Source organism: Eumetopias jubatus, unplaced genomic scaffold, assembly GCF_037043125.1.
Source record: "Eumetopias jubatus isolate StellerSeaLion01/CBP00866 unplaced genomic scaffold, mEumJub1_p1.0 scaffold_15, whole genome shotgun sequence".
Taxonomy (NCBI): Eukaryota; Metazoa; Chordata; class Mammalia; order Carnivora; family Otariidae; genus Eumetopias; species Eumetopias jubatus.
In genome coordinates this window covers 35,183,431-35,197,644 of record NW_028274821.1, presented here as the reverse complement: position 1 = coordinate 35,197,644, position 14,214 = coordinate 35,183,431, and the positions used below count along the sequence as shown (strand labels likewise).

General features: G+C 34.8%; 1 non-coding gene across 1 annotated transcript; it reads left to right on the top strand.

Moving 5' to 3' along the window:
- The first annotated feature begins 7,586 nt into the window (after window positions 1-7,586).
- Window positions 7,587-7,695, top strand: LOC148162379 (U6 spliceosomal RNA). The gene has a single exon (XR_015766915.1). It is a non-coding gene; the product is annotated as a U6 spliceosomal RNA (small nuclear RNA).
- Window positions 7,696-14,214: the final 6,519 nt, after the last annotated feature.

Genomic DNA, 14,214 nt, shown 5'->3' with positions numbered 1-14,214 from the left:
AGATTTTATTTATTTATTTGACAGAGAGAGACAGTGAGAGCAGGAACACAAGCAGGGGGAGTGGGAGAGGGAGAAGCAGGCTTCCGACTGAGCAGGGAGACCGATGTGGGACTCAATCCCAGGACCCTGGGATCATGACCTGAGCCGAAGGCAGATGATTAATGACTGAGCCATCCAGGTGCCCTAAAATATTTAATTTTTGTTTTCTATATAACAAAACATATTTTTTACATTTTTTTGTATTTTTAAATATAAAATCAGAAGCCTCGAATAAACATGAAAAACATAAAATTTATCCCCTGACTTATTGAGCTCCTTTTTACCCTTTTTCTGGCTATTTGGAGGAGGGAGGAAGTAAATAAGAATCAAGTAGATAAACCACCTAGCTCGCAGACTCTGGGTTCCTTTATCTATTCCTATTCAGTGGCATTTGCCTCCATTCCATGGCAATCATCTACTTATTTACAGGCTTGCAATGCTCAAAATTATTTGTGTAGCTCAAACTTCTCCTCTGAGTTCTAGAAACCTTTACCCAACTTAAAATTCTCATTTAGTTGTCTCATAGACATTTCACAAATAATATGTCTAAAATGGACCTCTTCTATCAAATTAAATGTATTTCCAATCTTCACTATCTCAGGAAATGGCAGCACCATACATCTAGTAGCTAAAGCCACAAACCTGGCCATCATCCTTCATTACTTACTCTGCCCTACCTCACATCAGTAAGATTTTCCTTTGCATCTACTAACTCCATCATCAATCATCCAGCCATCTTTTTCCTCTCCTGCCAGTATGATAGTCCAAAATTCCTTAGAGAATTTCATTTCCATTTCCAACCATCCTCTCCCCAACCTGGTCATCACACAGCAGTCATAATCTTTTAAAGCAAAATTGCAACAATAACAACCTCCATTAATTTTTCCAAAGGGTTAACTATACATCTCATGTCCTAAATTAAATATATATTTTACATGCTTCCATTTCTTTCTTTAGAGCTTTAGTAAGGTAGAGTTAACACATAATATACTGTACATGTTAAGGCATACAATTTGATGAGTTTTGACATATGTATATGCCTAAAAAGCCATCACAACAATCAAGATAACAAATATATCCATCAACTCCAAAGGTTTATTTATGGCTCTTATTTATGCCTTCCTCCCCCCTTCCTTCCCCACATATACAGATAATCACTGATCTTATATTATTCAAGATCAGTTTGCATTTTCTAGTAATTTACAGAAATGAATTAATATTTCCACTTGCCTAAGCTTCTCATATGGAGTCCTAATTGATTGCTCCAATTTTACTCTTGCAAAATGAAAAACAAACAAAAAAAAACAAAAAAAAATAGGTTTACAGGTTTGATGAAAATCATTGGAAAAATGCCAACATGGTTGTCTAGTTTTGAGAATGCCTTATGAAACTTCTGAAACCCTATCAAACTTTTATGGACTTGTATCTTTTTCAACCCCAATTTAAAATGTATATATACTACTAATAATTGTCCACATTTTAATTAAAATTTTAATTAGCCTTTTCCTCAGTCCAGTTGTAAGATACAGATTTTTCTCTTTCTTTTTTCACATTATGATCATACTTTGGAAGATTCTGTATTCTAGAGACCCTGTGATGTTAGTTAAAGCAACTGAATGGGCTCTGTGTATATTTGCCAAATAACTAAATCTTAACAAAAGTTTACAGTGCAAGGAGTATTTCATTTTGTAAGAATTTTTCACAGATTTACGAATGAAGGAGGGGAAATCGGAGGGAGAGACGAACCATGAGAAACTATGGACTCTGAGAAATAAACTGAGGGTTCTAGAGGGGACGGGGGTGGAGGGGTGGGTTAGCCTGGTGATGGGTATTAAAGAGGGCACGTACTGCATGGAGCTCTGGGTGTTATACGCAAACAATGAATCATGGAACACTACATCAAAAACTAATGATGTAATGTATGGTGATTAACATAACATAATAAAAAAAAGAATTCTTCACAGATTATTCCAACAGAAATTTGTTTTTCTATTTAATAATATTTGATGCTTATGAATATTATTCATATAAAATTGTGACTACAAAACATATTGAATTAATATTCTAAGGTTATCACTTATCTTTCCAGAACAATCATAGCATGTTTTGCTTCTTTCTTAAAAAGGAATATTTTCAATTGCTCTTTACAACAATGAATATGAAAGTAATGCCAAAATATAACTAATCTCAGGTTTTTTTTGGAATTTGATATTTTTTACTACCTACATAATATAAACATGCATCACCTAGGTGAGCAGTTTTTAATAGCATCATTTTCACAACATTTTAATTATTGTCACATTTCTTCTTTGTTTAGGGAGACGTCTGGTAAATAGCTGTGGGATCTAAACAAGTAAGACTTAAAGCATGCTGTTTTTTTGTTTTTGTTTTTGTTTGTTTTTGTTTTGCCTGACTTTCAAATTGTTTGTTTGTTTTATTACTTAATACTATTTCTTTATTACTTGGGGTTGTAGCTTTTTAGAAAAGTTTGATCAATTTTATTATGGAGTATGAGGAATAAAAGTAAACTTTTAACACCTGGAGATTACTTGGAAACTTAAAAATCCCACCTGAATTTTCTGTATATGGTAGGCAGGCCTAAAGACATTACAGATGGGGCACAATTTCAAGCCCAAACATGGGCATGTCTTTATGAGTAAATATGAATCCACGCAGTGAATTTTTCCAAGGTAATTTTTTTTTACAAAATATATATTGCTATACTAGTCTTATTCTTACCACTTGCTTGTCAGTAGAATAGGTCAATGAGTGGTTGATTTGATTTCCCAAACCACCTCATGTAGAACCATGACTCGGTACCAGATAGTTTGGGTAATGTGAGATCCACCCCCAACATTGGAATAAGATGTGTTGGGATGTTGAGGGGAAGAGGTTTCATTTAACAATGTTAATAATGGAATAAGAAGGAGAAGAGGTGGAATGATGGTCAAAAGGAAAGCAAATGAGTAAAGGGAGAATTACACATAATAAGAAGGAAGAAAGTAGATCACCAAAAGAATAAAGAGTAAAAAAAAAACAGATGACATACATTCCATGCTTCATTTGTCTCTATTTGGAAGAACGGAATTTGAGATAGAACAACTTAAGAATAGGGAGCAGATATTGGGACACATTAATAGAGAGTAGATACTGGAGAGACAAGATATGCCATAGGTTGTGCTTGAGAAAAAGGGAAACAGAAAAGAGTAAATGGTAAAAGGAGAAGAAAGTTTCATTTTAAATGTTCCCTACTTATTTGACAATTTAGTTTCTTGAAGCTAGAACTTAAATGGTTTTAAAAATATAAGCATTGAATATTTTTTCTGTCTTATTGAAGAAAAAATTTCTAGATATTGTATAATTATGGGATGCTTCTAAGATTTCTGCTTTATGCTCAATTTTAGCCATGCTTAAATGAAAATGTTTCTTGATTTGTTTCAATTTTTCTTATGAGTATTCTAAACTTGCTCTACTCTTGAAATCACTTGACTTCTGAAAAAAGGAAAATCATACATTTGGAGAGGTGAAATAAGTTATTAAAATGTATTTCTAATTTACAGAAAATATATGTTAAACAATTCAAATTTACAGTCAGAACAGTTCAAATTAGTCCTGCATTCAGGAAAACAAAGTCCTAGATTTACCCTATAGTTACCCTGTAATTGCTATTTGCAGGCAACAGAAAGGTTAATAGTGGTACTGATCTCGATCATAATGTACAGATTTACCAAAGAACCTTGTAGAATTGACAGTTTTTTGTCCCAATGCAAAAATCATAAAGATTCAGCAAGATAATGTCCTTTGTATTGGCATAATGATATAAATAAGTAAAAATTCCTTTTTAGCAGTACTTGGGAAGTATGCCTTTAGTTTATGGTTGTTGTTGTTCGTTGGTTTTTCAGTGGCTATAATGTGTTAATCATGATCAACACAATACAAGCTTTCTTCTTAACAGTTGAAGTATCTTGGGGAAAAGATTTTGGTTATTTATGATCCATTATGTATAAAGTTATCACAAGCAGAGTTCAGTGATGGTACAGTAGAAAGTTCCCATTGATTCTGAATCCAAAATACTGGGCAAAATCCCAACATCACCATGAAGATCCACTTAATCAATCTGGGCCTCAATGTTTTCATGTTCAAACAAGGATAATACACCTACTCAGGGATTACTATCACATTTGAACAGATCATCAATCTGAAAGTATTTGGAATGTAGTCAACATTAGTAGGTAAGGCATGGGTTTGAGCACCCTAGAAATTCCTGTCCAAAAACACATGAGCCACACAAATAACTTTGCAATGTTGTTACAAATGTTTGTACTTGTAATTCAACTTTATCATTACAAAGGTTATTTGGGGGATGGAGGGGTAAATCAATCTATCATTTAAAAAACTGTAGTCAGGGGCGCCTGGGTGGCTCAGTCGTTAAACATCTGCCTTCAGCTCAAGTCATGATCCCAGGGTCCTGGGATCGAGCCCCACTTCGGGCTCCCTGCTCCACGGGAAGCCTGCTTCTCCCTCTCCCACTCCCCTTGCTTGTGTTCCCTCTCTCGCTGTGTCTCTCTCTGTCAAATAAATAAATTAATAAATCTTTTTTAAAAATTAAGCTATAGTCATCATCTTCATGGCTTTACATCTGGAGTACATGAAAAGTTTTTCAGTCTCAATACAAATATTGGTGGAAGCATTATCACAGTGATTTTATCAACACTGGTGTAGAGAAAATGCTTACTGGAAAAGAGGAGGGAGAGCAAAAGTGATTGCATGTCCCAAGGATGGGGAGGACTGCTGGAAGAGTAAGTAGTTAGTCTCACCAACTCAGTGCTGTGTCTTGAATAAGTTCTGTGGGAAAGCATTAGTGATAATTAAAAAAAAAATCTTCAATTCTTTCCTACTTGGCCAGTTGACAGCAAATTCCACAAGTCCTCCTGCATGTGCCTGTAAGATCCAATTCATCAGTATTCTTATGATAGTTTAGCAGAGAGAAGTCCCAGGTCCTATATTTCTTTCTTCTTATTGGCATTCCTCTCCTCATTAACAAAACTCAAAGATCCCCTTTTATGTATGCCCCTGCTTTCCTGCTGATGGTATGAAATTTGTGGTTCATTTGAGTTGGTCTAAGTATACTTACTGAAGTCAGAGAAGAGGATAATTTTTATATACAAATGCATTCTGAATAGTGCCTTTGAGACACCAGCCTCTTGAACCTCTTTAGGGGAAAAAATAAAAATGAGGCTCTTATGTGATTTGTTAATAGTTTAATTGAAAAAAAAATATTTGTTTCTAACTGACTTCACTAAAATAAACCTGTTTTATCTTTTTTAAGATAAATTGTCCTAAATAATTATACTATTGAGCAAAATCAAGAAATTATTCTCTTTCTATTCCTTCATATACACACGTGCACTCACATTCACAGACATACTGATAGACACAATTACATGTGCACAGAGACTATAAAATGCAAGCACACGGAGACTATAGCAAGATCATTCCCTCCTTTCAATGAAATATATAATATTATATATATTTTTTAGAATACTTTGAAAAAAGTGATCTTGGAGAAAAGTTAAATGATTGAGCCTTCAATATAGTATACCATTTTTAAAACTTTAATAATCCAAGCCTATCTAAATACTGTGTTTTAAGTTATCATTGTTGTGCGTCATAAACAAGAGGCTGACTGTGTTTAGAAATACACTTTCATTGTACTGATATCACAATACAGATTTCTCTTTCCTCAGATTGTCTCCAGTGTAAACATGCTGCTTGATAAAGATGACCATAAAGTTAACTGGATTGCTAGGCAGCTGTTTTGTTATTACCATAGATAAACACATTTATTTCCTCTTTGGAGTATTCCTGGTAAGGAATTTCTGGACGAGTATAATGTTTTTTTTGGGGGGGTTGATTATGATCTTATTTATTTTAGGTAATCACATAGGTATCCTGTATGCTTTTGTAAGACTGGATTTAATGCAGAGAAAAGTTCAGAGGGAAAGGGTGAGCTATTAAATGGTGTTTTTCAGGACATGATTAGAAACAGGAATGTTATTATTGTAGTCTTATACAAAAGGAGGAATCAAAATTGCACAACATAAGCGCATTTCCATCTAGATTGTGAGACCTAAGTGTTATCTTGGGATCATGAGGGAGTTTTATTTACAATATCAACTTTGCTTATGAAACTCAAATAAATGCTTCCAGGAAGAAATGAGGTAATAGTAATGGACCAAACAGTTGTTTATTTTGCATGGCTACCTCTTTATTTCGAAAGAAAGTTATTGTTCCCCTGTGAATCTTATATAAAGCTTACGATTTACTTGCTATAGAAAAATGTTCATTATCGCAACAAAACTACTGATTATGAGGATCAGCAGGCATCAAGAGGGCAAAAGTGCAGCAACAGAGTTCAGGGGTGAGCAAGCACTCAGAGTGTGCAGTCTCTGTGAGGCCAGTTAAACTGTAAGATGCACCTGACAAGGATCATGTTACCTAGGAGCTGTGGATTGCACCTTGACACTTTCAGATAACTAAAGTGCCTTGAGAGTCTTTTTGTGATGGAAGGAAGGGTTGATTTAGTGGGATCCCAGTAATGGAACTAATGCTGACGATGGCACCTTCACCACCACGATGAGAAAACACAATGGACACCTCCCAGCCAATGACTCCCTGAATGGTGATGTCACTCTGAGTATCTGTCTCAGGGTAGAATGGGTCCTGCCTACAGGACCCATACATACAATACTACTAATACTTGGATAATCTCTTAGAACCACATATTTACATCTGGGAAAAAAAATCAGTATCCAAAGGAGCAATTTTAGGATAGCAAATTAACTGGCCTCCCGTACCCTCTACAATGCAGCAGGGAAAGGAAGTAAAGGAGGCTTGTTGCTTGTGACCTTTGGGGCAGTAAAAAACTCATTATTCATTTGACATGGATGGTGACCACACATAGAACTGAGTAAAGATCCTTCCATATTTGAAGACTATTGTTAGTTCTGTCTTGTGAGTGATCACTTCTTTGCTATCATCAGTGATCAATGATAGAACACAGCAATGATGGTGCAGCACTATGGGTTACTCCCATGGCACATTTATTTTCCCCATCACCTTGAGAGTGGTTTCCAAGATTAATTCTCGTGGCAGTGCCCCTTTATATTAATTATTGCTGCAGAAGCTCTTTATCATATATCAGGGGTTAGCCACTCTTTTGTTACTTTGATGTGAAGTCCCTAAATCCTCAGAAATTGAAAACATGTAAGCAAACAAACAAAAGAACTGGCAAGAGTTTTCAAACACCATTGTGTACATCTTTTGAAAATGAATATCTGTATTATCTGCATCCCTCTCTTTAATTGCCTTTATTTTGCCCCCTGTTAGTATGATTTGTTTTGTTCACATATTTCATTCAAGAAATTCAGACACTCAAAAAACTTTGCTGAAAACTTCATCTAAGACAATCAGCAACTCTCTGATGGAATTTGACATAAATGTTTGGCAATGTAGGCTAGTGGCTAGTGAATGCAAAAACAAAGCAAGTGCTGACTCCAGCAACATAGATACTAAAATTGGGACTGTTCAGAGAAGCTTAGTAAGGCCCCTGAGCAAAGGCAAGTCACTGATTTTCTATTAGCATTGCTGAGTTTTGTGAAATTGTGTAAAGTTTACTTTTCTACCTGATGTTACAGGATGAAATGGCAAGGATATACATCCTTACATAGTAGATAATGGTGATACCTTATCCTAGATGTCAGAATGGCAAAAATACATGCATATGGAATCAGACTTTAACTGAAGGAGCTGAATAAAAATTCCAGTACTGTTGGGTAAATCTGCTTTGTTCTTATATCCACTTAAAGGAGAGTTGTCATTTAATAATGTAAATAGTTGCCCTCTATCTATGCATGAAAGAAAATCATCTTACCCGTTTGTTGTTTTTTTTAGCCACATATATTAAAATCATCACCATAACTTCCTTGAGTGCATGGATTTATCTCTTTTGTAATCTTCTCAAATAGAGTAAATAATTCTTGGCTCATAGTATTTCGCCAATGCTTATTAACCAAGTATGTTTTGGGCGAGTATATTAGTTTCCTCTGCTGTGTAACAAATTACCACAAACTCAGTGGCTTAATACAGTGTATATCCATTCTCTCACAGTTTCTATGGGTAGGGACAGGCACTGCTTATCTGGATCCTTGAAAGGATGTAGTCAATACATCAGACAGGCCTAATTCTCATCTGAAGGCTCTACCAGTGATGGATCCACTTTCCAGTTAGTACACTTAAGTTGTTGGTAGAATTCATTTCCTTGTGATCGTGAGAGCAAGGGCTCCAACTTCTTGCTGCCTGTTGGTTAGAGGCTCCTCTGAGCTCCCAGAGCCTGCTTCAAGTTCCTTGCCTCATGTGTCTCTCCACAGGACCCCTCACAGCATGGCACTTTGCTTCTTTAAAACTCTAGCACCACTCTGATAGCAAGATGGAATATTATACAATGCATCATAATTGGGAAGTGGACTCCTATCACCTTTGCCAAATTATATTGGTTGGAAGCATATCATAGGTCCTCTCCATACCAAAAGGAAGGGACCCTGGGGACCACCTTAGACTCTGACAGCAGCTATCATCATAAGAACCAGTATCAACCCTGAAATCCCAATTTTGAATTGGAATTTAAAGTAATGTTACAGGAAAAAAATGTTAGTTTGGTCTTACTGAAGAAAATGTAAAATAGTTGTTATATAGCTGTAGGGTATAGAGATGTCACGACACTAGATTTATAAAAGCACCATACCCAACAGCATTTCCCATTGTAAGAGGCTGGATCTTCAGGAAATAGGAATGTATTCTTAGCTACTTTGACAATGAATAACATGTGAACCTCTTTCCTTGGTGAGTGCATTCTGAGTTTCAGGACTCTGAATAACACAGTTTGTGTTTAATGTACACCTCACTTGTCTACTATTGTTTGGCTTGTAACAACCACAGAGGTGATTATATACTAAGTAATTATATGCTGTAGTTAATACACATTTTACCATCTATTTATCCATAGGTCTGTTTTCTCACATAAGCACTTAATCTATAATATTTAAATCAAAAGCTCCAGGCTTACTAGTCTTCCAGGATGTGACAACAATGGATGAATTATAAGCTGTTCCCCCAAGGAACAGTGAATTGGGACCTGTGGGACCATGTAATACTGGAGCAGCTACATCTGGTGCTCCCTGAAAAATTCCACGACTTCCTATCTTCCTGTAGTTCAAAAACAGGTACTATTTCTGAGTGTCCCTGCAGACCCTAAGTGCCACTTTCTACTTAGGAAAAGCAATCTCTAAGGTAACCAGGATATATACTCCATAGCAATTTATAACTAGGGCAATCTAAGATATGAGCATACTACCTTTACTAGTGTAAAGGAGATTTTTTTCTATACCAAAAAAATAAACAATTGAATTTTACAAATATTTGTATTTATCCGCATTAACTCTTGTTGGGAAACACCTTTTGTGTCTGTCATGTAATAAATGTGAAATTTTCAGCCCACCGCTAACCCTACTCACATGTAACAATGATCATATGACAACTTACTGCATGTGTTTCCGTCAGAACCCTCTCAGAAAATTGATGACACAATTGAAAGGGGTTGAAGAGAGTTTAATAAAGTGGCTGTTTACAGAGGCATAGACAGGATTAAAGGCTAGTGAAGCATCCTGTGCTAACTACAACTGGAAGCTACTTCCATGTCCAGGCTTGATGGAACATACAGTTAGTTATCAGAGCACAGAAAGATCTCTCCTGTTTAAGAGGGCCACCCAATAAGAACCTGACCTTAAGTAAAGAAAAGCAGCATGACAACATGTGTCCTGGCAGGTAAAAACAAGGGGAATAAATATCATAGCTCTTCATTTCTTTTACCTTTTAATATTCTGCTGAGGCTTCACATTGCCTGAACCAACAAGAAGCAAGGAAAGAGAACCTGGTTGATACAGGGCATAAACATTGGGTTCATAAAGCACAGAGCAAAGGTGTGCATGTTATGTATTGGCAGAGGTACACTGAAGAATGGATCAGGAGGGACAAGCAGGGATTAGCCTATCACGTATCAGTGTGTATCAAAACTCAGAGATAGTTGTGGAGAATTTTGTCTTACTGTTATTAAAACTCAAACTTTTGTCCATGGTCAGAATTCTATCAGTTTCTTCCTTTTACACCTGGGGAATGTTGGTCGAAGATATATTGAATCTGTTATTTTTTTAACATCACCTTAGGAACTGCATCAATCATCTATTTCATTTATTAATATTCTGACCTCTTTTTAGAAATCATGGGTCTTCTAACAGAGGTTGTTGAAATCTTCAATCTTCTTTTAACCATTCATAACTAAAGATGCCCCCAAGGCAGTTTCTAATGGTTTCCATCTTCATATAGGTTGCCTAGCTTTAAGATACTTCTATAATTCCAAATATTCTATAGAGGAAGTCCCAAGGACTATAAAGAAAAAAAAATCACCCAAGATTTCTCCACATAGGCTCCAAGTCCACAAAAAAAAAGAAAAAATTCAGAACTCCTTAAAAGAAAGCTACTCAAAATCTAGAGAGAATTTCTGAAGGTTGCCATAAATTAGTTTTTTACCCAATGTTTTTACAATCTGCCCTTGTACATTTTATGCAAGGAAATTAAAAAAAAGCCTTATGCCTAGATTTGAGATATTTTAAAAAAGCGTTTTGAGATGGAGTACTTCAAAATTGGCACATAAATCACAGAATGAAATCCTCCAGTTTTATCAATGGAGAGACTAATATCTACTATACCTAAATTATATTAACTCTAATCCAAATCATCATTCAACATATTTTTAAATTTCTAATCACTCATACACATTTGGATAAATCATTCCCATTTTTTTTCTTCATGCCAACTGACTTTTCTTCATGAAATCTTTCTCACTTCCACTTTTGAATTAAAAGTTACAACTAAAATTTATGGATCACTTAGCCATTAATGTTAGGACTGTGAAAGCATGCAAACCAATGTTTCACTTCTATTGGGTTCTAAGTTTAGCCTTTGTATGACTTTAAACAAGTCAATTTTTATTAATTTTCAATTTTATCATTTCTTAAGTAGATGATATTCCTGACAATCTTTTGTTGTGTTTTTTAAGTTTTAATTTAAATTCCAGTTAGTTAACATACAGTGCAATAGTAGTGATTCAATACTTCCGTACAGTACCCAGTGAACAATATAGTGATTCAATTCTTCCTTATAATAGCCAGTGCTCATCACAAGTGCCCTCCTTAATCCCTATCACCTATTTCACACATCTCTACAACTCACCTCCCCTCTGGTAACTATTAGTTTGTTCTCTATAGTTAAGAGGCTCTTTCTTGGTTTGCCTCTCTCTCTCTCTCTGTCTCTCTCTCTCACTCTTTTTCTCCCTTTGCTCATTTGTTTTGCTTCTTAAATTCCACATATGAGTGAATATTACTGACTTCTTTCGCTTAGCATAATATGCTCTAGCTCCATCCATGTCCTTGCAAATAGCAAGATTTCATTCTCTTTTATGGCTCAGTAATATTCCATTGTATAAATATACCACCTGTTATTTATCCATTCATTAGTCAATGGACACTTGGGCTGTTTCTATAATTTGGCTGTTGTAGATAATGCTACTATTAAACACCAGGGTGCATGTATCCCTTCAAATTAGTATTTTTGTATTCTTTGGATAAATACCAGTAGTACAACTGCTGGATCATATGGTAGTTTTATTTTTAATTTTTTCGAGAAACCTCCATATTGTTTTCCAGACTGGCTGCATCCCTTTCTCCACATCCTTGCCAATACCCGTTTTTTCTTGTGTTGTTGATTTTAGGCATTCTGACAGGTGTGAAGTGATATCTCATTGCTGTTTTGATTTGCATTTCCCTGATGATGAGTGATGTTGAGCATCTTTTCATGTGTCTTCTGACCATCTGTGTGTCTTCTGACCATCTCTATGTCTTCTTTGGAGAAATATCTGTTCATGTATTCTGCCCATTTTTTAATTGGATTATTTGTTTTTTGGGTGCTGAGTTTTGTTGATTTTTTCTTTCATTGTGCAGAAGTTGTTTTTTTTATTTTGATGAAATCCCAAAAGTTTATTTTTGCTTTTGTTTCCCTTGCCTCAGGAGACCTATCTAGAAGGAAGCTGTTACAGCTAATGTCAAAGAAGTTGATACCTGTGTTCTCTTCTAGGATTTTGATGGTTTCAGGTCTCACATTTAGGTTTTTAATCCATTATGAATTTATTTTTGTGTGTGTGGTATAAGAAAGTGGTCCAGTTTCATTCTTTGCATGTTGCTGTCCAGCATTCCCAAATACATTTGTTGAAGAGACTGTCCTTTTCCCATTGGATAGTCTTTCCTGCTTGGTTGAAGATTAACTGCCCATATAGTTGTGGGTTTATTTCTGGGATTTTCTGTTGTGTTCTATTGATCTGTGTATCTATTTTTGTGCCAGTACTATACTATTTTGATTATTACAGCTTTGTAATATAACCTGAAATCTGGAATTGTGATGCCTCCAGCTTTGCTTTTCTTTTTCAAGATTGCTTTAGCTATCTGGGGTCTTTTGTGGTTCCATACAAATTTTAGGATGGTTTATTCTAGCTCTGTGAGAAATGTTGTTGGTATACTAATAGGGACTGTATTATGTGTAGATTTCTTTGGGTATTATAACCTTTTAACAATTTTGTTCTTCCAATCCATGAGCATGGAATATCTTTCCATTTCTTTGTGTCAGCTTCAATTTCTTTCATGACTGTTTTATAGTTTTCAGAATACAGCTCTTTCTCCTCTTTTGTTTTTATTAGTAGTTATCTTATTGTTTTAGATGCAATTGTAAAAGGAATTGACTCCTTAATTTCTCTTTCTGCTGCTTCATTATTGGTGTACAGAAATGCAACAGATTTCTGTATGTTGATTTCACATCTGCAACTTTGCTGAATTCATTTTTTCAGTTCTAGTAGTTTTTTGGTGGTGTTGAACTTTCAGGTTTTCTATATATAATATCATGTCATCTGAAAATAGTTAAAGTTTTACTTTTTCTTTGCCAGTTTGGATGCTTTTTATTTCTATTGGGCATAATGGGAAAAAAATCCCAAAATGAATATTAGGTGAATGAGAGAATTTTTTTGTACTTTTCTACAGAATCTTACCATATTTATACACACATTAGCTTGATACTATGGGTTTTTATTGTTTGTTTATCTTTCAAATAGATGGATTTCTTTTAAAGCAGTGTGTTTAGGAATACTTTTATTTCCTTCTCTAATTATATAACAAGATTTTTTTTCCTTTTAAGCATAATGTCATTAAATTTATCTTAAGCAAAATTGTTTTTTACCTGACATGATACTTACTCCATTAGTATTATGGTAAAAGATTGTATATACTTTAAGAAAAAATAGTTACAGTAATATAATGTGGTTTGAAATTATATAACCAACAATTCCCAGTATATTATTTATGAAGTTATTTGTAAAACTCCAAAGACAATGTTAAATAGTGGTTGGAATATTTTAACCCATAATTTCACATTTTGATTTTTTTATGCTTTTTTTTCTCATCAAAACCACCTGTTACTTATGTAACAGCTACAAAATTCATACCCTCACTTCTTCCATAGAGTTGACAGATTGGGGACTCTAGAATGCATTCTTATTAAGTGATGGGAGAGAAAATGCATGGGTAATTGACAGCCCATACTGGACTGTAGCTTTCTTAGCTAGAATATAAGATAAGTAGGCATTCAAAATAGTTAAAAATATTAAAAGATACCACCTTATAACTTTGTCTTTTTATCAATTTTTATATGTTTTCCTCAAGCACATTTTTTTAATTTCTGATTTTTAAGTGATACTTGTTTTCCATTTTTAACTGATTTTAATTAGCCTTCTCTTCCAGAACTATGGGTAAGAAACCTAAACCAGAGGTCAATAAGAATGCAATAGCTTACCTGGCTGACTCTTTAGCTCTTTTATAAGAAAGCTCACCTCTCTTTGTATCATTGGGTACCTTTGTTTGACTAGAGAGATTTCTCTCTTTGGAACAAAGACTTGAATTCTATTGATTTAATGTCATTATTTTAGCCAGTCACAGGAATCCATAAGCATGCTACATACTC